The sequence below is a fragment of the Lithobates pipiens genome, unplaced genomic scaffold (assembly GCF_037356315.1).
Source record: "Lithobates pipiens isolate NorthernLeopardFrog02 unplaced genomic scaffold, aLitPip1_a1.2 Scaffold_28, whole genome shotgun sequence".
Classification (NCBI taxonomy): domain Eukaryota; kingdom Metazoa; phylum Chordata; class Amphibia; order Anura; family Ranidae; genus Lithobates; species Lithobates pipiens.
Window position 1 is genome coordinate 81,415,390 of NW_027507789.1, and position 25,886 is coordinate 81,441,275.

At 46.3% G+C, this 25,886-nt stretch overlaps 6 pseudogenes; all 6 read left to right on the plus strand.

Moving 5' to 3' along the window:
• Positions 1 to 2,777: 2,777 nt before the first annotated feature.
• LOC143936934 (5S ribosomal RNA) lies at positions 2,778 to 2,896 on the plus strand (annotated as a pseudogene).
• A 95-nt stretch (positions 2,897 to 2,991) lies between these two features.
• LOC143937074 (5S ribosomal RNA) lies at positions 2,992 to 3,111 on the plus strand (annotated as a pseudogene).
• Positions 3,112 to 16,824: 13,713 nt separating this feature from the next.
• Positions 16,825 to 16,943, plus strand: LOC143936813 (5S ribosomal RNA; annotated as a pseudogene).
• A 666-nt stretch (positions 16,944 to 17,609) lies between these two features.
• On the plus strand, positions 17,610 to 17,728 carry LOC143936618 (5S ribosomal RNA; annotated as a pseudogene).
• Positions 17,729 to 21,270: 3,542 nt separating this feature from the next.
• LOC143937764 (5S ribosomal RNA) lies at positions 21,271 to 21,389 on the plus strand (annotated as a pseudogene).
• Positions 21,390 to 21,711: 322 nt separating this feature from the next.
• Positions 21,712 to 21,830, plus strand: LOC143937677 (5S ribosomal RNA; annotated as a pseudogene).
• The last annotated feature ends 4,056 nt before the right edge of the window (positions 21,831 to 25,886 follow it).

Consider the following 25,886-nt stretch of genomic DNA (forward strand, 5'->3'; position numbering starts at 1 on the left):
AGCTTATCATGACCTACGTGAACCAGAGTAAAATATGAGCCGGTCGTGTCCAGAACCCTGGGGTTCTTCTGGGTCCCAAAGGCTAGTAAGGAGACAAGGCATAGTCAAAAGGGAGGACGGGGGAAGAAGAGAGTGCAAAGACGGAGAGAGAGGAGGGGGGGGATGGCGGCGGGGAAAAATAGAAAAATAAAGACAAAAAGGGAGGGGGGGGAATGCCACCCAGGGCAGACATGGCCTACGTAGGTAAACGTTAAATGTTCAGTCGTTTTCTGGGACAGGGGCGCTGCTCACCTCCCGAATGTAGTCTCAAGTACCAGTAAAATACCTCCAGGGCCTCCATGTAACACTAAATGCCTCTTCAGTGTTGTGAAGGGTGGCGGTCAATTCTTTCATCCGGAGAATATGATTGACTTTGGAATACCACAGCACCTTGGATGGGGGCTGAGGCTGCCTCCACAGTGTGGGAATGCAGACCCGGGCGGCGTTCAGGAGTTGCATCGTGAGGGTTTTTTTGTATTTTCGAACAGGCTGTTCGGTCAAGTGTAGAAGGCACGCTGCTGGGTTGTCTGCGATATCTACATTTCTGAGAGTTTTTATCGTCCCGGTCACCTCCACCCAAAAGTTCCTCAAGGCCGGGCATGCCCAGAAAATGTGTCCCATGGTCCCCGTATCTGAATTGCACCTCCAACAAACATCTGGGATCGATCTATTCATTTTATTCAGAAGGTATGGGACTCTATACCAGCGTGAGACTATCTTGTATCCTGATTCTTGATATTGGTTTGCGATGGAAGCTTTATGTACTAATGTCAGGATCTTCCCTATCTGTTGTGGGGTAAATGTGTTGCCAAATGCAATCTCCCATTTGTGGATAAATGGTGGGGTCGACTCTTCCTCCTGACTACTTAATATGTTGTACAGGAGGGAGAGGGTGTGTCGCACAGGTTCCTTTTTGTGACAGATGACTCATAGGGCGTCAGGTCTCTAGGAGTGTAGGGGGCCCTTTGTATGGCCAGAAGAAAGTGACGAAGTTGATAAGCATTAAACAATTCAAGCGGAGGGTCAGAAAGCTCGGCGACAGTTTGCGTGGTCGGGAGCCCTCCCGAGGGCCACACCTCTCCCAGACGCTGTTTCCCCACCACTGTCAACTGTCGCAGTTTATTGTTGGTAAATCCCGGTGGGAAGTCTGGATTACCTATAACCGGAGTCATTGGTGACGGCAGGGGAGCAATGTGTGTGCAGCGGAACAACCTCCGCACAACAGCCAACGTAGCTCCCACTACGGGGTGATCTCTGAGGTCTTTTGGTAGGGAGTACAGGAGCCACGGGGAGCTCAATAGGGGAATGGATCCATCCTCAATCTCCATCTCCACCCACTGCTTGTGTGGGCCATTACAATGCCAATCAACGACTCTCGCTAGCAGAGTCGCTCTGTTGTATTGTCTCAGATCTGGGAGACCCAGACCCCCCCTGTCCTTTGGTCTGGCAAGCAATTGCAAACGGGCTCTGGGCGGTTTGCGTGCCCAAATAAAGTCCCGGAGCAGCAGCTGCAGTTGTCTGAAAAAAATTGGGGGTAACCGGATCGGTAATGTCTGGAACAAGTATAAGATCCGCGGGAGGTCCGTCATTTTGAATGCATTACAGCGCCCGAACCGGGTCAGTGTTAAAGCATGCCAGTTTCCCAAATCAGATTTCAGTCTATTCAGGAGAGGGACAAAATTAAGCGGGTACAATTGCGCCAAATCCGCTGCGATGTCAACGCCCAGGTAACGTATAGATTTTTCAGCTCAGTAGAATGGAAAAGTGGAGCGTAGCCTCCTGGCCTCACCATCCGGGACCGATATATTCAATACAGCCGACGGTGCAATTGATTTTATAGTTTGATAGGCTGCCGTATCGCCGGAGAGCCGCGAGTATATTGGGAAGTGAAATGTGTGGATTGGAGACGAAAAAAATTAGATCGTCAGCGCATGCCGCAATTTTGTGGTGTGCCGAGGGTTTGGATATGCCAGTAATATTCGGGTCATTCCGAACGTGACACATAAGTGGTTCCAGTGTCAGAATAAAAATTAGGGGAGACAGAGTACACCCCTGCCTCGTCCCATTAGTGATGGGGAAAGAGTCCGAGCACTCTGAAAGCACCCAATCTCATCTGATCTTGGAGGCTAAGAAGAGTCAGGCCTGGTTAGTACCTGGATGGGAGACCACCTGGGAATACCAGTTATTGTAGGCTTCTTTTTATGTTGTTGGCCTTGATTCGTTTTGTTTTCTTTTCGCTTGTTTCCCAAGGTGACCATCTTGGCATTTGTCAAGAGGGTTGAGAGTGCCCAAAGAGTTCGCTTACAGCAGCATCACCCTGAAAGAGCCCTATCTCTTCGCATCTCTGAGGCTAAGAAGGGTTGGGCCTAGTTAGTCTCTGGATGGGAGATGGCTTTGGAATACCAGGTGCCGTAGTCTTCTTTTTATGTTGTTGACATTGACCTGTTTTTTTTTCGCTTGTTTCCCAAGGTGACTATCTTGGCATTTGTCAAGAGGGTTGAGAGTGCCCAAAGAGATTGCCTATGGGCACATAAGCCTGAAAGCGCCCGATCTCCTCTGATCTCAGAGGCTAAACAGGGTCGGGCCTTGCTAGTACCTGGATTGGAGACCACCTGGGAATACTAGGTGCTGAAGGCTTATTTTTATGTTGTTGGCGTTGACTTGTTTTTTTTTTTTTTTGTTTACCAAGGTGACCATCTTGGTGTTTGTCAAGAGGGTTGAGAGTGCTTGAAGAGCTCGCCTATGGCCACATAACCCTGAAAGCAACAGATCTCGTCTGATCTCAGAGACTAAACAGGGTCGGGCCTTGTTAATACCTGGATGGGAGACCACCTGGGAATACTAGGTGCTGTAGACTTCTTCTCATGTTGTTGGCGTTGACTTGATTTTTTTGTTTGTTTCCCAAGGTGACCATATTGGCGTTAGTCAAGGTTGAGAGTGCCTGAAGAAATCTCCTACGGCCACACCACCCTAAAAGAGCCCAATCTCATCTGATCTCAGAGGCTAAGCAGGGTTGGGACCAGTTTAGTACCTGGATGGGAGACCGCCTGGGATTTCCAGATGCCGTAGGCATCTTTTTATGTTGTGGCCATTGACCTATTTTTTTCCGCTTGTTTCCAAGGTGACCATCTTGGTGTTTGTCAAGAGAGTTGAGAGTGCCTGAAGATATCGGCTACGGCCACATCACCCTGAATCTGTTCCATCTCGTCTGATCTTGGAGGCTAAGCAGACCAGCAGGCCTGGTTAATGCCTGTATGGGAAACCGCCTGGGAATACCAGGTGTCGTAGGCTTCTTTTTTTTTTTCAAATATAATTTTTTCTCCAAATAGGGGAAGACGGTCCCCCGAGTACATAATGCAACAGAGAAATACAGAGCAAAAAGCAGCTGAACAATACTTGATACAGGTATATTCGCAACTGTGAGTCTGCCTTCCATCAATCACAATGATTCGAGGCACGGATAAAGTACTGTACCAAGATCCAGGGTCACACAAACCCCCAGGTCCCTCCGGCATAATCCATCCAGAGGGGGGTGTGGGGCCGTCATTCCCAATTTTCCACTCTTTCCAAAAGAGAGAGGGGGTGGAGGGGGTGAGAGATAGGGGAGGTAGGCAGAAAAGAGAAGGGTTGAAAGATCAGAAAAGGAGAAGAGGGGACGAGACACGATGGCAGCCACTGTCCAAGGGGCCAGTCAAGGAAAGCTCAGAGCACTAAGGCGATAGCAGGCGACATCCTTCCAGCGAGAATATAAAGGTATTCCAGATGTCTCAGGTTTGTTTAAAAAATTCTTGTATACCTTGTGATGTGAGGATCAAGTCCTCCATTTTTTTTAATGTCCTCTATTTTCCTAAGCCAGTGGGTAATGAAAGGGGGGGAACATTTTTTCCAATAGAGAGGGATGCAGGATTTCGCCGCATTTATCACATGCCGTAAAATAGATTTTTTTGTACTTCTTAAAGGGGAGGGCCACCCTGAAAAACAAAAAAATGTTAAAAATTACAAAAAATCTAAAAAAAAAAAAAATGAAAAAATTTTTTTTTTTTACTTACCAGAAATGCCTGTTGCTAGGCACTTTCTCCTAATCTTCCTCTTCCTCCTCCGCGGAGATCTTCTGTCTTCTGTCTTCGTCGCGGCGTCTTCTGGGTAATGAGTCGCGCTGTGTTCTGGGAACTGTGTGTTCCAGAACACAGCGCGTCCCATTCAGAAAGCGCTGCGGGACTCGCGCATGCGCAGTAGCTGCGGGACTCGCGCATGCGCAGTAGGAAACGGGCAGTGAAGCCATAAGGCTCCGCTGCCTGTTTCCCTTACAAGGGATGGCGGCGCCGGGACCCGAGAGCCGAGGGACGGGTCGGCCTCGGGCGGCCGACATCGCGGGCGCCCTGGACAGGTGAGTGTGTTTATTAAGTCAGCAGCTGCAGTGTTTGCAGCTGCTGACTTTTTTTTTTTTTTTTTTTTTATAACCGGCCCTCCACTTTAATGGGAATCTGTGAATGGTGCAAGAGAAAGAATGCAGCCTCTTCCTGGATGGAGAAGTCTGTGAATTTTTGTGTTATGCATCGGATCTCTGTCCAGAAGTCCACCAAGCTGAGGCAGGACCAAAAAATGTGCAGCAACGTGCCCTCTTCTTCTCCACACCTCCAGCATATGTTCGAGGAAGAGGAGAAACATTTCTGCAGCTTTGATGGTGTCAAATACCACCTGGTGAGAAGTTTAAAATTCGTCTCCTGTATCTTCGTGCACAGCGACATTTTGAGAGCCAAAGTGATAATGCGTTGTCTCTGTGCTGGGGAAAATTAGCAATTAAGGTCCTTTTCCCAGTTGGACAGACAGGTTAAGTGTGGGTAATCTGTTTGAGAGAGAATGTGGGCCAAAGGGCCTTCGCTCCTGCATAGAGTCTCAAACTCCGACTGAGGGCGGGCGAACGTTTGAGGATTGGGGATGGAATGGAGAAAATGATGTAGTTGCGCCGCTCTCCAAAAAGGCAGTTGGAAAAGCCCTGTCGGATCTGTTAGGGTTGAGAAAGAAGGCCATTTTCCATCAATGACGAATTTAGACGCATTGTCTAGGTTGGAATTTCTAAGTGGGTCCTCAGTTCAAAGGTTGGATGGCCACGTATAGGGAATAGGGGGGAAGTCAAAGACGTGAGTGTGTTTTGGGTAGCGATCAGGTGACTGACTTTCAACTAAGCCCCTATAGTGGGATGTGACATAAATTCTGTGGGGGAATACTTATAGCACCACATGGCGCTTCTTAGCGGAATTCGGGAGTGAGCTTAGAAAGTTTGTTTCGATTCCAGTCCAATACATGCCCCAGATGGGAGGCCAGGTAGTAGCGTCGCAAGTTAGGGAGAACAAACCCTCCCTGTTGTTTAGACAATGTCAGCTGTGACCGCTTAAGTCTGGGATTTTTGTGGGCCCAGTTAAAATGAGTGAGCAAGGATTGAGCTTGCTTAAAAAACAGGACTGGAATCTGGATCGGGAGAGCTTGGAAAAGATAAGTAAATTTAGGGAGTATGTTCATTTTAATGAGATTGCATCTGCTGAACCAGGAATGGAGGCCAGAATGCCACCCGTGAAGCAAACTGCGGATCTTAGTGACAAGGGGTGGGGGGAAGTTCAACATAAACGTACGCGCGATGTCCGGTGGAATGTAAGTACGTGAGTATATCTTACTTATCCATGCCAGCATCCGTTCACTCAGACCTATATGGCGAAGGACCGAGAACATTAATGTCCATTTGACCCGATCAAAAGCCTTCTCGGCATCAGTACTCATGAAAAGACAAGGGGTCCCAGATGACTTTGCTTTACGGATCAGGGTAAGCACCTTAGTGGTGTTGTCCCTATCTTCCCTGGTGGGAATAAAACCTAACTGGTCAATATGTATAAGGGACTACAAGTAATGTGCCAATCACGTGGCGAGGAGTTAGAGAATAGTTTTAGGACCGAATTTTGGAGGGAAATGGGTCTGTAGCTCCCACATAGGCCTGGGTCCTTGCCCTCCTTAGTTATCAACGAGATGTGGGCTCTAAGGGTATCCTCAAGGAAAATAAATTCACCAAGCGCAGGCCGAGAATAGGGAGGAAGGTCTTAAAGTATTGTGCGGTATATCCGTCAGGGCCCGGAGCCTTACCCACCTTCGGAGGTCCCACGGCCGTCTGGACTTCTTCCAGTTTGATCGGGTCCTCCAAGTACTCCCGTGATTCCGATGAGAGGGTTGGTAGACCAGAACCGGTTACATATCTGTCTATATTGTCCTGTCCAGACCCTGAATCGGGCAGGTTGTAGAGATCAGAGTAACATTTTTCAAAGACTTCGACTATTTGGGTTGGGGTAGAGGCCCTCTGGCCATTCTCATCTATCAACTGTGGTATGTAAGAGCCAAATTTCAACTCCTTTACCGACCTGGCTAAGATTTTTCTGCATGTGTCCTCTGATTCCTACGTCAGTTTACGACAAAACTGGAGTGCCGCTTTCGCTTTATAATGGAGTAGGACAGCAATATGGGTATGGAGTGTCCCCAATTCAATCTCTAAGGTCCGTAAGGGGGTATGTTTATGTTTCGCTTACACAGAGGCAAGTTCACGAAACAGATTAGCAAGCTGTTCCTTCCGTGTTCGTTTGATGCGCGCCCCGTGCCTGATAAGTACCCTGCGGAGTACTGACTTGTGAGCCTCCCAAATTATCCCCGGGTCACAGTCCTGCTTTAGTTTTCTTGGAAATAAAGGTCCAATTCCCTGGTCACATCTGCTAAAACTTACGGTATCTGGAGGAGGCTCTCATTAAGGTGCCAGAATAGAGACCTAGGTGAGGGGTAGGGAGCGAGGAGCAAGAGGCAGAAGTGTCAACCGATGGCGAAAGGGGACATTAAAGTCCCCACCTAATATCAATTGGCCCTCCCGAAAGTCACATAATCTGTGCAGGGTAGTTCTGAGGAACGTGTCTTGGTGATCATTGGGAGCGTACACAGTGGCAAATGTAAAAAGGCGCTCTCCAATGTGGCCCCTAAGAAAAAGATATTGGCCCCCAGGGTCCACCAGAGAATCCTGGAGAACCCAGGGGAGCCTGCTAGAGATCAGAATGGAGAGGAGGGGTTAGTAGAGTGGTAGACCTTAGGGAAGGATCTCGACCATAGAAAGGGGAGGCTAGTATTTTTAAAATGTGTTTCTTGTATAAAGGCCACATCAGTACAGGATGTGTTCAGTTCTCACAGGAGGATCCACCATTTTTCAGGGGAGTTCAGTCCCTTAACGTTTAGAGAGGTGACCTTGACTGAGTCTGCCATCGCTCCTCGGGGAGGGGGAGGGGGACATCAGAGAAAAGCAAAGAAAGTTGAACCAAGGTAGGTTTTGGGTAGGTAATGCATGGCGGGAACTAAGGGGGAGAAAGGAAGGGCAAATGGAAGGAAAGGTAAAGGGAAAAAGAGGCCGGGCACCTCAACCCCAGGGGGAGAGGGAAATTAAGGGTTGTCCGCACTCAACAGTACAGGAAGGGTATACTAAAACAGCACAATTATGCTATAGCGCTTACCAGATGTACACTGGGTTTAAAGCGCTGTCCTACTTGGGTTATTGGGTAGACAGGTCGGAGAGGGAGCCCCCGAATCCTAGTCCCCCCAGTCCCGGCAGTGGTAAATGTCACGTCTGATACCGGTATGCAAATAAAAGACAATCAGTAACATCAAAGAAACAAAAAACAATAGTATAACCAAAACAGAGGTAGAGCATATAACTGTCAGCACTGAGGGGTCTCCTCGGCTCGCCCTAAACATAGGCATGCACGAGGGAGCCCGTCACAACAGAAAAGGCATCACAGAATGGGATCCACCACCCCCCGTCCCATACCCCTAAAGTACATGCAGTCCCCGGACAAATGCATTTCTCCCTTTGGCAGATTGTCCTCTCCTTACCCCCCTCTCCCCCGTCCACGCCCCGGGGGGAAAAGGGGCAGGGAAGGGGGGAAAGGGGGAGTGGAAGGGGGGAAAGGGGGAGTGGAAGGGGGAAAGGGGGAGGGAAAGGAGGGAAGGGAAGGGTGGGAAGGGGGGGGTGGGAAGGGGGGGGAGGGAGGGGGGAAACAGGGGAGAGGGGACAAACATGCAGAAATGTCAAGTCCTTTAGCGCACTCCCACCAGCAAACACCCGGACCCCATAAATTTCAACTCCTCCCCTCCATGGTCACCACATCAAGATGAAAGAGGAGCAGCCCTGGTCGGTGCATGGAAAATCCGGCAGGCAAGGGGCTGGGGCCACCATCCCTCCATCCAACGGGAGACTTCACCTGAGCAGCAGTCCTGGGGCCCGCCAATTAGTGTCTCTCCTGCATCGCCATCGGGGGCTGTGTAGAGCATCCAGAGGGAGGCTGGGACCGCCCAAACAGTAAGGGGTAAATCCTCCAGGGGGGTCCAGAGTCACCCTGGAGGGAAGCAGTGTCTCGTACCAATAGGCTCAATAAATAAGTCATCCAGGGTCCCCGAAAGCTGCAGAAGGCAATGTCAGCAAAGAGTAGGTGGGAGTCAGAGGGGGGGACAAGGGGCGCATCCAGGGGGAGGGGACACATATGCGGGAATGTCAAGCCCTTCCAGTACAGAGCATTAGGTATCACTCAGACCCCCCAAAGTGCAACTCCCCCATCTAAGGTCAAGACTCCAGAAGGGAAGATGAGCCGCCCTGGTCTGTACATGAAAGAACCTGCTGCCAAGGGGTTGGGGCCATCATCCCTTCCTCCAATGGGAGATGGCACCGGAATGAAAGCCCCGTGTCCTGTCAAGTGGTGCCCCTCTGACAATGTCGTTGTGGTATATGTGGAGCATCCAGGGAGAGGCAGGGACCACCCAAACAGTGAGGGGTAAAGCCTCCAAGGGGGACCGGTGTCAGACAGGAGGATAGCGGTGTCTTGTACAAGTTGGTTAATTAGACAAGTCATTCAGTGTGTTCCTGTGAGCAGCGGAAAGAAAGGTCGGTAAGGATTATGAATGGGTGGGGGCCAGGGAGTGCATAAAACTGCCACCAGATGACCGGGGCAGAGAGGGCAAGGGGATGAAACTCAGATCTGGTAGGTGGGGGCGGGGGTGAGGAGTGTCCCTCATATTACTCACGTTGGCCATACCTTGAAGCTGAGCGCTCTGCATACCCAGGACGTTCTTCTGTATAATCTAGCCTATCTGTATACATTAGCCTGTCTTTTGTACACATTAGTCGGTCCTCTGTATACACTAGTCTGTCTGTATACACTAGTGTATACAGATAAGCTAGATTATACAGAAGAACGTCCTGGGTATGCAGAGATGGAGGCTAGAGTGTATACAGACGGACTAGTGTATACAGAAGACCGGCTAGTTTATATAGGGAGGCTAATGTGTGCAAAAGACAGGCTAGTGTATACAAATAGGCTAGATTATAGAGAAGAACATCTTGGGTATGCAGAGAGAGAGGCTGGGTTACAAAGAGAGGCTGGTGTATGCAGACTTGCTAGTGTATACAGACGGACTAGTGTATAGAGAGGCTTGGGTATACAGAGAGCTAATGTATAAAGAGCAGCTAGTGTATACAAAAGACATCCAATGGTATACAGAGAGACTCGTGTATGCCGAAGACCGGCTAGTTTATACAGAGAGGCTAAAGTGTACAAAACACAGGCTAGATTATACAGAAGAACGTCCTGGGTATGCAGAGATGGAGGCTAGGGTATACAGAGAGAGAGACTGGGTTACACAGAGAGGCAGGAGTATGCAGACTTGCTAGTGTATACAGATGGACTAGTGTATACAGTAGACCGGCTAGTTTACACAGAGAGGCTAATCTGTACAAAAGACAGGCTAGTGTATACAGATAGGCTAGATTATACAGAAGAAGGTCCTGGTTTATGCAAGAGATGGAGGCTAGGGTATGCAGAGAGAGAGGCTTGGTTACACAGACTTGCTAGTGTATACAGACGGACTAGTGTATACAGAGGACCGGCTAGTTTATACAGAGAGTCTAATGTGTACAAAAGACAGGCAATTGTATACAGATAGGCTAGATTATACAGAAGAACGTCCTGGGTATGCAGAGATGGAGGCTAAGGTATACAGAGAGAGAGAGGCTAGAGTACGCATACTTGCTAGTGTATACAGATGGACTAGTGTATACAGAGGACCGGCTAGTTTATACAGAGAGGCTAATGTGTACAAAAGACAGGCTAGTGTATACAAATAGGCTAGATTATAGAGAAGAACGTCTTGGGTATGCAGAGATGGAGGCTGGGTTACACAGAGAGGCTAGTGTATGCAAGCTTGCTAGTGTATACAGACGGACTAGTGTATACAGTAGACCAGCTAGTTTATACAGGGAGGCTAATGTCTACAGAAGACCGGCTAGTGTATACACATAGGCTAGATTATAGAGAAGAACGTCCTGGGTATGCAGAGATGGAGGCTAAGGTATACAGAGAGAGAAGTTGAGTTACAAAGAGAGGCTAGTGTATGCAGACTTGCTAGTGTATACCGGTGGACTAGTGTATACAGAGAGGCTTGGGTATACAGAGAGCTAATGTATAAAGAGATGCTAGTGTATACAAAAGACAACCAATAGTAGACAGTGAGGCTCGTGTATACAGAAGACCGGCTACAGAGAAGCTAATTTGTACAAAAGACAGGCTAGTGTATACAGATAGGCTAGATTATACAGAGGAAGGTCCTGGGTATGCAGAGATGTAGGCTAGGGAATCCAGAGAGAGACTGTGTTACACAGAGAGGCTAGAGTATGCAGAAGACCGGCTATTTTTTTTACAGATAGACTTGTGTATACAGAAGACAGTCTGGGGAATTCAGTGAGGCTAGTGTATGCAGAGAGGCTGGGACACCGAGACTATTGTAAAAAGAAGGCAGGCTAGTGTATATAGATTACGGGCACCTGTATACAGAAGACAGAGAGGCTAGTCTATATTGAGTGGCTAGTGTACACAGAGAGATTCATGTATACAGAAAAGCTAGCGTGTAAAGAAAACAGGACTTTATTTTTTGCTAATGCAACTACTTCTGAAACATGTAAAATGCTTTTTTCATATTTTGGTGCTGTTACAAAGTGGTGTGTTGTCAGTGGTGATATCAATGTGACAGTTAATGTGGAGAACTACAACTATTCAAAATAGAGCAAAAGAGTGCTAAAGTTTATTTTGTTAAGTCATTGACTGATAGACGTTGAGTAATTGGCCATTATTGGTTTGGCAGTACATGGTTTATTTTGATGTAAGATAGTTTTATTCTCTACTTATAGCCGAGTTTTACACGACTTTATTATTAGCATTATTCGCATTATTCATATATATTATGCAGAGTGTAAGTATTGCAGTGAGACGATATTGCTTTTAAAAGATTTGTATTATTATACATAGCATTGTTAGCAGACCAACAGGACAATTTACATGGCTTAATATTGCAGAGCGTAATTTATCAGGAAAGAGATCCAAAGCGTTAGTTGCAGTAGTTTCATAAAACTGAGAAATCGTTGCATTACTCTAAATTTAAAAGTTGTTCCGGTAGCACTGAAAAGACGATATTAGATGAGTGATCTACACATTTCGTTTACTATTTCACTATACCGGCTAAATGTTAATATGTTAATATGTGCTGCGTGTAAGGTAGAAATTAGATGGTTTAGTGTGAGCTGGTTTACCAGGATTTAGAGATAGTAATCTGTTTATACTAGTAATAAATATAGCAAAATAACTATAACGAGTTTAAGTGGAAATACGTGAAATAACAGCAACAACGTGTGTAGGTTTTTATCAATCAAGTTAATTACGTGTCAGCAGCTAAATATTCTGCAATAGCAGAGATTAAGTATTGCAGTCGAAATGAGATCGGAAGCGATAGTTGCAGTAGCTCCAAAAAAACTGAGAAATCATTTCATTACTCTAAATGTAAAAGTTATCCCGAGCAATTAAACTGTTCACGGTAGCATTGCATTACTCTTAATATGTGCAGCGTGTAAAGAAGCAATAAGATGGTTTTGTATTATCCTAAAATTAGCAGTATACGTAATAAAGGTGAGTAGGTAACCTGGATTTAGACATAGCAAACTCTATAATCTAATTTAGCCAAATTAGAAAGGATAATATTGAGACAGTATATACAGGTCGAGTTTAACTGGAAATACACAAAATATCTAGCTTACCTTTACATTGTTCAATAGAGCATTGCAAAGTAATACCAAGGCAGAATGTCGGAATAGCAATTAGATGAGATGATTGCTGTAATCATGAAATATCAGCAACGCCTAGGTTTCTATCGGATGAGAAAGTATAATAACTGGCAAAGTATGACATGGCAAAGAGACAAATTGCATTAGAGATGTGAGATGGACATGAAATGTCAATCCCCATTGGTTACTTACATGTAAACGCGGCTACATACAGCAAAGTGTGAGCTAAGCAGCTAAAGGGTATTTAAGAGTAAATTGACGTAGCTTGAAAATTCCAACGTGTAAATCGTTCCATTAATTATGTTACGCACGAAGACGGCTTACACTGACTGTTTTCCGTTTCCACTGGTCATCGGCATAATGTTTCAGTAACCATGAACATTAATAGTGATAGACAGCTTACATTAGGATGTATGCATGATGTGAATGTAAAATGAATGTAAAATAGTTGCATTATGTGTTATTAATGTAATCAAACTGTATTGCTATGCTTTGCTACTGCAACCACTTCTCAATCAAGTAAACCGTCCCACTGCTTTTCTCACATTTTGCCGCTGTTAAAAAATGTGTTGCAAGTGTTATGTGTTACAAATGGTTATCAGTGTGACAGTTAATGTGGAGAAGAAGTAATACACAAAATAGAGTCAGAAAGAGAATCCTATTGCATAGAGGTAGCGAGAGATGGTTGCATTAATCTTAATGTGCAGTGTGTAAAAGGTTTTAAAAAGATGGTTTTGTGTGACTTTTGCTTTAACGTAAAATTAGCTGTAGACATTATAACTTGTTACAATGATTTAGAGATAGTAATCTCTATAAAATAATAATAATAAGTATAGCAAAACAAATTACGATAATTTTGAGGCAGTATGTATAGGTCGAGATATAGTGAATACACAAAAGGGATCAAGGGATAGTAGCAAAGTCAAGGGATAAATGCAAAGGTACTCTATTTAACAGTAAATTGACGTAGCTTGCAAATTCCAACGTGTAAATCGTTCCATTAATTTTGCTGCGCACGAAGACGGCTTTCACTGACTGTTTTCCGTTTCCACTGGAAAGAGAATCCTATTGCATAGAGGTAGCGAGAGATGGTTGCATTACTCTTAATGTGTAAAGGTTTTAAAAAGATGGTTTTGTGTGAATTTTGCTTTAACGTAAAATTAGCTGTAGACATTATAACTATGGTTAGGTTTACAATGATTTAGAGTTAGTAATCTCTATAATATAATAATAAGTATAGCAAAACAAATTAGGAAAATATTGAGGTATTATATATAGGTCGAGATAAAGTGAATACACAAAAGGGATCAAGGGATAGTTGCAAAGTCAAGGGATAAATGCAAAGGTACTCTATTGAACAGTAAATTGACGTAGCTTGCAAATTCCAACGTGTAAATCGTACCACTAATTTTGTTACGCACGAAGACGGCTTACACTGACTGTTTTCCGTTTCCACTGGAAAGAGAATCCTATTGCATAGAGGTAGCGAGAGATGGTTGCATATGGCAGAAAGACGGCTTATACTGCTTTTCTCACATTTTGCTGCGGTAAAAAGAAATGTTTTGTCACTGTGTTTTAACTGTGACAGATAAGGTGGAGAAAAAGAAGTAATACAGAAAATAGAGTCAAACAGTGGAAACGTTTATTTGTCATGACAGCTGATACTGGTTGAGCAATAAAACTGTTTTATTAAGATGTAAGACTAGTTTTATTCTCTACATATAGGCTTTTCAAAGAGTTGTATAATATAGGCGACCAATAGGACATTTAAATGGCTTAATATTGTAGGGAGGAAGTATCGCTGTTCAAAGGTAAGAGATTGAAAGCTTAGCTTGAAAATGGCCGAGAAATAGTTGCGTTAGTCTAAATTTAAAGGATATGCCGGTACCAATGAGAAAGCTTATATTAGACTAGTTGATCTTTGCATTACACAATCCTATTATTATTATTATTATTATTATTATTATTAAGATCATAGTGCAGAGAGATACTCAGTTAATGTCAGAGATACTCGGTCAATGTCAGAAAAGCAATAAAACTGTTTACATCGTTAGAGAGCGATAGTTACATTACTCTTAGTATGTGCAGCATGTCTGGTAGCAAATGGATGGTTTTGTGAACATTTTGCATTAAGGTACAATTAGAGGTAGAACTCATGGAAGTGAATAGATTTAAGCGGATTTTGAGATAGTACTCTCCATTTCTAATAAGAAATAAAGAAAAATAAGTCAGGATGGTGTGTCAGGACTGTCACATAATCACAGTCCCGGTACAAATATGCAAAATAGAGCAAAAGAGTACATGGTTTATTTTGATGTATGATAGTTTTATTGCATGCTTGATGTGGATGATTAAAATCGTGTAGTGATCTATATTTAGCATAAGAATGAAAAGGCATAACATGGCAATGAGACAAACTCCATTAGAGATGTGAGCTAGATGAAATGATGAAATGTCTCTGTATAGCCCAGATTGTCTTCTGTTATCACTTAGCCTACCCTCTAAATTCTCTAGCCTCTCTATATACACCAGCATGTTTACACTAGCCGGTCTTCTGCATACAATAGCCTGTCTTCGATATACACTAGCCTATGTTCTGAATACACTAGCCCGTCTTCTGTCTTCTGTATGCCCTAGCCTGTCTTCTGTATACATTAGTCTCTCTGTATAAACTAGCATCTCTGTATACCCCAAACTGTCTTCTATAAAAACTTGTCTCTCTTTATAGCCTGTCTAGCCTTTCTTCTGTACACACTAGCTTCTCTGTATACACTAACCAGGCTTCTATATACAATAGCTTCACTCTATGCACTAGCCTCTCTGTATAATCTAGCCTCTCTATATACCCTAGGTAGTGTTCTGCATCTCCGTAGTGGTAGCCTCTCCGTAGAAGCCAGCCTTTATTCTGTATTCACTAGCCTTTCTTCTGTATGCTGTAGTCTTCTATATATACTAGCTTCTCTGTACACCCTTGCATCTCTGTAATACACTAAACCCTCTGTATACCACAGCTTGTCTTCTGTATACACTAGACTGTAAACACTAGATAGAATACACCAGCCTGTCTTCTGTACCCACTAGAATCTCTGTATACACTACCCAGTCTTCTGTATACACTGTCAGCTTGGATGTATACCCAAGCCTGTCTTCTGTATACACTAGTTTCTCTATATGCACTGTCCTTTCTGTATACTCTCGACCCTCTCTATACATTAACCTCTCTATATACACTAACATCTTTGTATATACTAGCCTCTCTTTAAATTAGCCTCTCTGTGTACCCCAGCCTCACTGTTTACTCTAGCATCTCTGTATACTCAAGCCTTCACGAGTCTTCTGTATTCTGTATTAACTAGCCTTTCTTCTGTATGCTGTAGTCTTCTATATATACCAGCTTCTCTGTACACCCTTGCATCTCTGTAAACACTGTGTAAACTAGCCAGTCTTATGTATACACTCGCCGACTGTATACACTAGACTCTCTGAATACACTAAGCTCTATGTCTTCTGTATACACTAGACTGTAAAAACTAGCTAGAATACACCAGCCTGTCTTCTGTACCCACTAGACTCTCTGTATACACTACCCAGTCTTCTGTATAGAATGTCAGCTTTCATGTATACCCTTTCTGTATACACTAACATCTTTGTATTTGTCTTTAAACTAGCCTCTCTGTGTACCCCAGCCTCACTGTTTACTCTAGCATCTCTGTATACTCAAGCCTATCTACATACACGAAACCTGTATTCTGTATTCACTAGCCTTTCTTCTGTATGCTGTAGTCTTCTATATATACCAGCTTCTCTGTACACCCTAGCACTGTAACAGTATTACAGAAACAGAACACCAGCAATAAGGTGTATACTGTGCAGGAGGCACACAACACCGACTCTAACTTCTGCACTGCAGATGCATGTATTGCAGAAATTGAACACCAGTAATAAAGGGTAGCTTCAGGTGTGTACTGTGCAGGAGGCACATAACACCCACTGTAACAGTGCTAGGTTCCCAAGCAGTAAAGACACTGTCCCTGCCTATCGTCCTCTTTCCCTGACCACCGCAACACACTATACAAGGCCGCCGTGCTGGCGGCCTTATATAGTGTGGGGTGTGTACTAAACCCCCCGAGCTATAATTGGCCACAGGAATCCTGCCTGTGGTGAATTGTGGCTCTCATCACACAGGATGTCACATCTGTTCTTATTATATAGAACCTATTATGCTCCTCGTAAACTTTTTCAGTTTGGCCGAACGGCCGGACGCAAGTTGCCCCCGGTGCGGGAACATGAGGGGAGACATGATGCACATGTTTTGGAGAGGCCCAAAATTGATCCGCTACTGGACAGAGGTGACAGGAACCATTGATCGGGTGGTTGGAACCTCCACCAGGATGGAGGCGAAGTATTGTCTCCTGGGATTAGTTGAAGGAGTTGGAAACCCGGGAAGTAGCCAGATGGCAGTTCTGAGATGCCTATTTCAGGCAAGGAAACTGATTGCCCAACCCTGCTTAGCCTCCAATGTTGGCAATGACTTGGTTTTTTTCGCTTGTTTCCCAAGATGACCATGTTGGCGTTTGTCAAGATGGTTGAGAGTGCCCTAAGAGATCGCCTATGGCCCCATCACCTTGAAAGTGCCTGATCTTGTCTGATCTCGGAGGCTAAGCATTGTCGGGCCTGATTAGTAACTGGATGGGAGACCAACTGGGAATACCAGGTGCCGTAGGATTCTTTTTATGTTGTTGGCGTTGACATGTTTTTTTTTTTCCGCTTGTTTCCCAAGGTGATCATCTTGGCATTTGTCAAGAGGGCTGAGAGTGCCCAAAGAAATCTCCTACGGCCACATTCCCCTGAAAGCGCCCAATCTCATCTGATCTCAGAGGCTAAGCAGGGTCCGTAGGAATCTTTTTATATTGTTGGCTTTGACCTGTTTTTCTTTCGCTTGTTTCCCAAGGTGACCATTTTAGCATCAGTCAAGAGTTTTGAGTATGTCCCAAAGCGTTCGCCTGAGGTCACATCACCCTGAAAGCGCCCGATCTCAGAGGCTAAGCAGGGTCTGGGTCAGATGGGAGACCGCCATGGTCTATGTTGTTGGCGTTGACCTTTTTTTTTTCACTTGTTTCCCAAGATAACCATCTTGGTATTTGTCAAGAGGGTTGAGAGTGTCTAAATAGAACACCTATGGCCACATCACCCTGAAAGCGCACAATCTCATCTGATCTCGGAGGCCTAGCAGTGTACGGCCTGGTTAATACCTGTATGGGAGACCATCTGTGAATACCAGGTGCCGTAGGCTTCTTTTTATGTTGTTGGCGTTTACCTGTTTATTTTCGCTTGTTTCCCAAGGTGACCATCTTGGCGTTTAACAAGAGGGTTGAAAGTGCCCAAAGAGATCATCTACGGCCCCATCACCCTGAAAGCGCCCAATCTCATCTGATCTCAGAGGCTAAACAGTGTCGGGCCTGGTTAGTACCTGGATGGGAGACCGCCTGGAAATACCAGGTGCCATAGGCTACTTTTTTTGTTGTTGGCTTTGAACTGTTTTTTTCGCTTGTTTCTCAAGGCGACCATCTTGGCGTTTGTCAAGAGGGTTGGGCGTGTCTTGAAGAGAACGCTTACGGCCACATCACCCTGAAAGCACCCGATCTCGTCTGATTTCAGAGGCTTAGCAGCATCAGGCCTGGTTAGTACCTGAATGGGAGACTGCCTGGGAAGACCAGGTGACATAGAAGGATCTGGCCTGGTTAGTGTCTTGATTGGGAGATCGCCTGGGAATTCCGGATGCCGTAGGCTTCTTTTTATGTTGTTGGCTTTGACCTGTTTTTTTTCCCTTGTTTCCCAAGGTGACCATCTTGGCATTTGTCAAGAGGGTTGAGAGTGCACAAAGAAATTGCCTACGGGCACAACACCCTGAAAGCGCCCAATCTCGTTTGGTCTCAGAGGCTAAGCAGGGTTGGGCCTGGTTTGTACCTGGATGGGAGACCGCCTGGGTTTTCCAGATGCCGCAGGCTTCTTTTTATGTTGTTGGCGTTGACTTGTTTTTTTTGTTTGTTTCCCAAGGTGACCATCTTGGCGTTTGTCAAGAGGGTTGAGCGTGCATTTGATCTCAGAGGCTAAGCAGGGTTGGGACATGGTTAGTACATGGATGGGAGACCGCCTGGGATTTCTCGATGCCATAGGCTTTAGTTTTAAGTTGTTGACATTGACTTATTTTTTTAATTTTTATTATTCTTTTATTAAGTAGAACAACATAAATATAACAGTCAACCATACAGCATGAGCCAGGGTCACAATTACATGCTAACAAAAAATAGGCAGCCAAATAACTCTGGGTTCTCAGAGGGGAGTCCTACAGTTTCATGCAAAAAATAGAGAAACCCCACCTCCGACATGTAGTACAGTATAACTAGTGCAACTCCGTTCGGACAAATGTAATCATGGAGAACAACTGGGACCACAGCGAGCCAGCTTATCATGACCTACGTGAACCAGAGTAAAATATGAGCCGGTCATGTCCAGAACCCTGGGGTTCTTCTGGGTCCCGAAGGCTAGTAAGGAGACAAGGCATAGTCAAAAGGGAGGACGGGGGAAGAAGAGAGTGCAAAGACGGAGAGAGAGGAGGTGGGGGGATGGCGGCAGGGAAAAAAAAGAAAAATAAAGACAAAAAGGGAGGGGGGGAATGCCACCCAGGGCAGACATGGCCTACGTAGGTAAACGTTAGATGTTCAGTCGTTTTCTGGGACGGAGGCACTGCTCACCTCCCGAATGTAGTCTCGCGTAACAGTAAAATACCTCCAGGGCCTCCATGTAACACTAAATGCCTCTTCAGTGTTGTGAAGGGTGGCGGTCAATTCTTCCATCCGGAGAATATGATTGACTTTGGAATACCACAGCACCTTGGATGGGGGCTGAGGCTGCCTCCACAGTGCGGGAATGCAGGCCCGGGCGGCATTCAGGAGGTGCATCGTGAGGGTTTTTTTGTATTTTCGAACAGGCTGTTCGGTCAAGTGTAGAAGGCACACTACTGGGAACCCAAAAGTTCCTCAAGGTCGGGCATGCCCAGAAAAGGTGTCCCATGGTCCCCATATCTGAATTTCACCTCCAACAAACATCCGGGATCGATCTATCCATTTTATTCAGAAGGTATGGGACTCTATACCAGCGTGAGACTATTTTGTATCGTGATATTGGTTTGCGATGGAAGCTTTATGTACTAAGGTCAGGATCTTCCCTATCTGTTGTGGGGTAAATGTGATGCCAAAGTCCCTCTCCCATTTGTGGATAAATGGTGGGGGTTGACTCCTCCTCCTGACTACTCAATAGGTTGTACAGGAGGGAGAGGGTGTGTCGCACAGGTTCCCTTTTGTGACAGATGGATTCATAGGGTGTCAGGTCTCTAGGAGTGTAGGGGGCCCTTTGTATGGCCAGAAGAAAGTGACGAAGTTGATAAGCACTAAACAAGTCAAGCGGAGGGTCAGAAAGCTCGGCGACAGTTTGCGTGGTCGGGAGCCCTCCCGTGGGCCACATCTCTCCCAGACGCTGTTTCCCCACCACTGTCAACTGTCGCAGTTTCTTGTTGGTAAATCCCGGTGGGAAGTCTGGATTACCTATAACCGGAGTCATTGGTGATGGCAGGGGAGCAATGTGTGTGCAGCGGAACAACCTCCGCACAACAGCCAACGTAGCTCCCACTACGGGGTGACCTCTGAGGTCTTTTGGTAGGGAGGACAGGAGCCACGGGGAGGTCAATAGGGGAATGGATCCATCCTCAATCTCCATCTCCACCCCCTGCTTGTGTGGGCCATTACAATGCCAATCAACGACTCTCGCTAGCAGAGTCACTCTGTAGTATTGTCTGAGATCTGGGAGACCCAGACCCCCCTTGTCCTTTGGTCTGGCAAGCAATTGCAAATGGGCTTTGGGCAGTTTGCGCGCCCAAATAAAGTCCCGGAGCAGCAGCTGCAGTTGTCTGAAAAAAATTGGGGGTAACCGGATCGGTAATGTCTGGAACATGTATAAGATCCGAGGGAGGGCCATCATTTTGAATGCATTACAGCGCCCGAACCAGGTCAGTGTTAAAGCATGCCAGTTTCCCAAATCAGATTTCAGTCTATCCAGGAGAGGGACAAAATTAAGCAGGTACAATTGCGCTAAATCCGCTGCGATGTCAACGCCCAGTTAACGTATAGATTTTTCAGCCCAGTAGAATGGAAAAGAGGAGCGGAGCCTCTTGGCCTCACCATCCGGAACCGATATATTCAATACATATAGGCTGCCGTGTCGCTGTAGAGACGCAAGTATTTTGGGAAGCAAAATGTGTGGATTGGAGACGGAAAAAATTAGATCGTCAGCGTACGCCGCAATTTTGTGGTGTGCCGAGGGTTTGGATATGCCAGTAATATTCGGGTCATTCCAAACGTGACACATAAGTGGTTCCAGTGTCAGAATTAAAATTAGGGGAGACAGAGGGCACCCCTGCCTCGTCCCATTAGTGAGACCTCGTCCCATTAGTGAGAAAAGAGTCCGAGCACCACTCGGTCACCCGTACCGCTGCCGATGGCGTGGAGTAAAGCGACATTTCCCAGCTCATCATGTTGGGGCCAAGACCTATATGTTCCAGGGTGGCCTGCATAAAGTGCCAGGCCACCCTGTCAAAGGCCTTCTCCGCGTCCGTTGACAACATAAGCAAGGGCCTTCCCTGTACATGCGCTGCATGGATTAAATTGAGGACTCGGGCCGTATTGTCTCTAGCTTCCGACTTATTTTTATTTTTTTGCTTGTTTCCCAAGGTGACCATCTTGGCGTTTGTCAAGAGGGTTGAAAGTGCCTGAAGAGATTGCCTACGGGCACATCACCCTGAAAGCACCCGATCTCGTTTGATGTTGGAGGCTAATAGAGTCGGGCCTTGTTAGTACCTGGATTGGAGAACGCCTGGGAATACCAGGTGTCGTAGACTTCTTTTTATGTTGTTGGCGTTGACCTGTTTTTTTTTCGCTTATTTCCCAAAGTGACCATCTTGGTGTTTGTCAAGAGGGTTGAGAGTGCCTGAAGAGATTGCCTATGGCCACATCACTCTGAAAGCACCCAATCTCGTCTGATCTTGGAGGCTAAGAAGAGTCGGACCTGGTTAGTACCTGGATGGGAGACCACCTGGGATTACCAGTTATTGTAGGCTTCTTTTTATGTTGTTGGCGTTGATTCGTTTTCTTTTTTTTGCTTGTTTCCCAAGGTGACCATCTTGGCATTTGTCAAGAGGGTTGAGAGTGCCCAAAGAGATCGCTTACAGCAGCATCACCCTGAAAGAGCCCTATCTCTTCTCTTTTCTGAGGCTAAGAAGGGTTGGGCCTAGTTAGTACCTGGATGGGAGATGGCGTTGGAATACCAGGTGCCGTATTCTTCTTTTTATGTTGTTGACATTGACCTGTTTTTTTTTCACTTGTTTCCCAAGGTGACCATCTTGGCATTTGTCAAGAGGGTTGAGAGTGCCCGAAGAGATCACCTACGGCCCCATCACCCTGAAAGCGCCCAATCTTGTCTGATCTCGGATGCTAAACAGTGTCGGGCCTGGTTAGTACCTGGATGGGAGACCGCCTGGGAATACCAGGTGCCATAGGCTTCTGTTTTTTTTTTTTTTTTATTTAGTAGTATGCGACATACAATGCAAAGGCAACTTCACAGAATGTGTGATACAAATAGTTACAAACAAACGATCATATTGCATGGATATCAGAGCCAATGGTAAGAAGTCTGAGGAGAATAGCACGTGTACAGCTTTGCGGTCATATCAAGATGAGATTAAAGCTCCATCTCGTTGGGATCCTCTATCACTTAAAATAGTATTGATACTTCCTTCTCTGTCTTCCCCCTCCCAACCCCCATTTCCCCCCCCACTTGCCTTCCTTCCCCTCTGGGTACCTCCCAATATGTCCTCTTTGTAGACTCACGCCCACTTCCCTCTGGGGAAAGGGTAGGGATTGGGGAGGGTAGACCCCGGAATTTTACGCTCCAATTGAAGGGTTCTTTCTCCTTCATGCGGTATAATTGCCATGCTTGTGGGTCCATATGACATAGGAGATTGTTACTGTCAGTTAAGCTGTATCCTGCAATGTACTTACCTTGCATATTTGATTTGATCTGCATTTGTTTTGTGGTGCTTTTTGTTGATAACTGTTCCGCTATCTGTATTGCGGGGTTCCCTCCCCAGGTTCGGGAGAATAATAATAATAAAAATTTATATTTGAAAAAAAAAAAATAGTATTGATACTAGCCCTGCTACCCTCGAAGAGTTTAGATATCCATAGATAGGGGAAGAGTATTGTGTAGTAGTCAAATGGGGTCGGAACATACCATTTTCTTTTCCCTTTTTTGAGTTAAGAAGGGAAATAGTAGAACTGAAAGGAGGGAGAAGGGGAAAGAGAAGATTGGGGAAGGAAATGGCAGAAAAGGTAAAGAAGGGGTAAGGGGGTGTCGTGGGTAGAGTGGATAGGGTGGGGTCCCCTCCCAGGGAGCAAGAGACGCGCTCGGCTCACCAGCTCATCAGCTGTCCAACGTTTGGAACAGCGATCTCCAACGATCACCATGAGCTTACTATGTCTCACGGAGGTATTCTTCCGAAAAGCGAAACTGGGTCCAGTAGAACCATCTGTTCCCATGTTTTATCCCTCATTGTGGCAGTCAGGTCTTCCATTCGTTCAATATCATTTACCCTTGCGAACCACTGGGTCACCATTGGAGCAGATTGCTCTTTCCACTGACTTGGGATGCAGGCCCTAGCTGCATTGAGGAGATGTTTAAGTAAGGACTTATGATAACGCTTTCTCGACATAGGAGTTAGATTGAGAAGAACTGCTGCGGGATCATTGGCTAAGGAAATGTCTGTGAACTTGTGGATGAGTCTCAGGACAGGCTGCCAGAATGTTTGTAATTTAGGGCATTCCCAGAAAATGTAGAGAATGGTGCCAGTCTGTTGCCCACAGCGACAGCAGCGGTCAGATTGACCGGGGAATATTTTGGCCAACACCACCGGTGTACGATACCAGCGTGTGATCAGCTTAAATGAGATCTCCTGATATTTACTGCAGAGTGACGACTTATGGGCGAAAAAGAGTATTCTGTCCTTCTGTGGTTTGGAGAATGTAGTTTGTAAGTCCCTTTTCCATTTAGCTAGGAAGGGTGGATCCGTGGAGGATTGTGCGTCTGTCAGGATTTGGTAGGACCTAGAGAGGGAACCACGAATTGGGCCATCATCCAGGCAAAGTTCCTCGAAGGGGTGGAACTGTCTAGAGAAGAACGAATGGTTAGGTAGTGATCCGAGGAAATGGATTAGCTGTCTAGCTCTCCAGCTATTCAATGCAACAGGTAGTTGCTCTAGCAGTATGGTCCCCATGGGAATCAAGCCCGTGGGTCCAAGAAATAGGGCTGCTCTCAGAAGCCCTTTCGGGGCTTGCCTGGTAAAGGCCTGGTCAGACAGGCCCGGAGGGAATCTAGGATGTCCAATAATTGGGGTCATAGCAGAAGGGAAGTTAGTCAGGTGGGAAAGGTGAAAAAAACTATCCATCTCGGCGAGCGAGGGGCCAATTAACGGGTGAGTAGTCACACAGGGCTCCAATGGCCTCCCCGCCCAAGGCATACCAGCCAGTGGAACCCGCGCCATCTCCTGCTCTAGCTTGACCCATAGCTTCAGTTCCCCATGCCGGTGTCTTATCACATATGGTCCCCCATTGGATAGTGTCCGCTGTGTACTGCGCATGCGCAGTACACAGCAACACAGATTCAGAAAATTGCCGAGCATGAACGGCGCCTGCGCACTGAGTCCAGGTTCTATCCCCACTATCCAAGTGGACATAGAGTAAGAATATAAAAGAGCCGAGCGCAGCGAGGCCGAGCCCGAAGCGTGGCGAGCAAAGCTCGCCTGCGAGGGACCCTCTAATATTCACAACCCTATGTCCGCTTGGATGGTGGGGCTACCACCTCCACTCACCGCGCAGGCGCCGTTCAGCTTCGGAGATTTTCCGAAGCTTCGTCTGCTCCATACTGCGCATGCGCAGTACGGCGCGGACACTATATCATGGCCGGACAGTATATGGCAGAACACCGGCACCAGTCAACCACCGGTGTCATGTGCGTCGCTGTGTAATATAGAGCAGGGTCCGGGAAGCCAATACCTCCCCGCAATTTCGGTCACAATAGCATTGCCCTACCAATACGCATATGTTTTCCGCGCCAGAGGAACTTGATAAAGATTGAGCGAACCGCATGAAAGAAAGTCTGGGGTATTTTGATAGGTAAGGCTTGTAGTAGATACAGAAGTCGTGGCCTCGCGTTCATCTTCAACACATTACAGCGTCCGAACCATGACAGAGCTAGTGGGTCCCATCTTTTAAGGTCCGCTGTAAGCCCATAGGCTTCTTTTTATGTTGTTTTTTGCTTGTTTCTCAAGGCGACCATCTTGGCATTTGTCAAGAGGGTTGGGCGTGTCTTGAAGAGAACGCTTACGGCCACATCAACCTGAAAGCACCCGATGCCGTCTGATTTCAGAGGCTAAGCAGCGTCAGGCCTGGTTAGTACCTGGATGGGAGACTCCCTGGGAAGACCAGGTGCCATAGAAGAATCTGGTCTGGTTAGTGTCTTTTTTTTTTTTAATTCTTTATTTACGGATTGCAGGTAATACAGAGACAAACTGTAAAAGACATAGATCCCTCAGTTTTCCAGGTTAACAAAAATACATAGTTAATACTTCGTGGGGGACCGGGGGAAACCTAACAACTTATGTCAGCAGCAGCCCCAGCCGTGGCTAGGCCACCACATTATCCCACTCTAATGATCTGGCACCTCAGTGTCTACTTATAAACCAGGGCAGTCCGCGGGGCGATCCCCCTCAAGGCCCAGACTGAGGGGCCTCTAACATCGGTCACCTTCATTCTATTGGTCAAAGAGCTCAGCCGGGACCACCCCGAGGGCCGCCAACCCCTGGCTGGGAAATCGAGGGAACAAAACGAAAAGATCCTTGCAATCACCATGTATTTTAATTATACTTGGGAGTTAGGGGGTAGGGAAAGAGGGGGGAGCAAATGGGCAGGAGAAGGGGATGGGGGGCTCCAAGACAACCAACGACAACCAACGAGCAGTGTGCTCTTCCTCCCTGTCGCCTAACGCTGATGTGAGCTGTTCCATACGGTAGATGTCGCAAACTCTTGCAAACCAGTGAGACACCAGTGGAGCGGCCTGCTGTTTCCACATGCTAGGTATACATGCCCTGGCCCCACTCAGAAGATGTTTTAAGAGAGATTTATGGTACTTCTTGCTCGAGAGTGGAGTCAGATTGAGGAAGATCGCAGCTGGGTTGTTCTGGAGATCAATAGCCGTGAGGTCATAAATGATATTGAGAACCTGTCTCCAGAAATGGGCCAGTTGAGGGCATTCCCAAAAGATATGTAGTAACGTGCCGGCTTGTTCACCGCATCTCCAGCACAAAGGGCTGTGACCGGGAAACATAGCCGCCAGGACAGTGGGGGTCCTGTACCATCGGGTCAAAATTTTATAAGCTATTTCCTGGTATTTACTACATAGGGATGACTTGTGCGCAAAAAGAAGCGCGCGGTTCTTCTGGTCTGGCGAGAGCCGGACATGCAGGTCTCGCTCCCATTTTTCCACGAACACCAGGTTACCCTGG